Raw genomic sequence first — 1571 nt, 5'->3', positions numbered from 1 at the left:
CCCAGCATTAGGCCGCCACGTCCAAAGGCCGGCCGAGGGCAACAGGTCTACCCAGCATTAGGCCGGCCGGTAACACGGCCGGCAGAGGGCAACAGGTCTACTCAGCATTAGGCCAGCCGGTAAAACGGCAGGCCGAGGGCAACAGGTCTACCCAGCATTCGGCCGTCAGGTACAAAGGCCGGCCGAGGGCAACAGGTCTACCCAGCATTAGGCCGCCACGTCCAAAGGCCGGCCGAGGGCAACAGGTCTACCCAGCATTCGGCCGCCACGTCCAAAGGCCGGCCGAGGGCAACAGGTCTACCCAGCATTAGGCCGGCCGGCAGAGGGCAACAGGTCTACCCAGCATTCGGCCGTCAGGTACAAAGGCCGGCCGAGGGCAACAGGTCTACCCAGCATTAGGCCGCCACGTCCAAAGGCCGGCCGAGGGCAACAGGTCTACCCAGCATTAGGCCGGCCGGTAACACGGCCGGCAGAGGGCAACAGGTCTACTCAGCATTAGGCCGGCCGGTAAAACGGCAGGCCGAGGGCAACAGGTCTACCCAGCATTCGGCCGTCAGGTACAAAGGCCGGCCGAGGGCAACAGGTCTAACCAGCATTAGGCCGCCACGTCCAAAGGCCGGCCGAGGGCAACAGGTCTACCCAGCATTCGGCCGCCACGTCCAAAGGCCGGCCGAGGGCAACAGGTCTACCCAGCATTAGGCCGCCACGTCCAAAGGCCGGCCGAGGGCAACAGGTCTACCCAGCATTCGGCCGCCACGTCCAAAGGCCGGCCGAGGGCAACAGGTCTACCCAGCATTCGGCCGCCACGTCCAAAGGCCGGCCGAGGGCAACAGGTCTACCCAGCATTAGGCCGGCCGGCAGAGGGCAACATGTCTACCCAGCATTCGGCCGTCAGGTACAAAGGCCGGCCGAGGGCAACAGGTCTACCCAGCATTAGGCCGCCACGTCCAAAGGCCGGCCGAGGGCAACAGGTCTACCCAGCATTAGGCCGGCCGGTAACACGGCCGGCAGAGGGCAACAGGTCTACTCAGCATTAGGCCGGCCGGTAAAACGGCAGGCCGAGGGCAACAGGTCTACCCAGCATTCGGCCGTCAGGTACAAAGGCCGGCCGAGGGCAACAGGTCTACCCAGCATTAGGCCGCCACGTCCAAAGGCCGGCCGAGGGCAACAGGTCTACCCAGCATTCGGCCGCCACGTCCAAAGGCCGGCCGAGGGCAACAGGTCTACCCAGCATTAGGCCGCCACGTCCAAAGGCCGGCCGAGGGCAACAGGTCTACCCAGCATTCGGCCGCCACGTCCAAAGGCCGGCCGAGGGCAACAGGTCTACCCAGCATTAGGCCGCCACGTCCAAAGGCCGGCCGAGGGCAACAGGTCTACCCAGCATTAGGCCGGCCGGCAGAGGGCAACATGTCTACCCAGCATTCGGCCGTCAGGTACAAAGGCCGGCCGAGGGCAACAGGTCTACTCAGCATTAGGCCGCCACGTCCAAAGGCCGGCCGAGGGCAACAGGTCTACCCAGCATTAGGCCGGCCGGTAACACGGCCGGCAGAGGGCAACAGGTCTTCTCAGCA

The sequence above is a fragment of the Sturnus vulgaris genome, unplaced genomic scaffold, assembly GCF_052056855.1.
Source record: "Sturnus vulgaris isolate bStuVul1 unplaced genomic scaffold, bStuVul1.hap1 Scaffold_157, whole genome shotgun sequence".
NCBI lineage: Eukaryota > Metazoa > Chordata > Aves > Passeriformes > Sturnidae > Sturnus > Sturnus vulgaris.
This window is presented reverse-complemented; position numbering follows the sequence as displayed.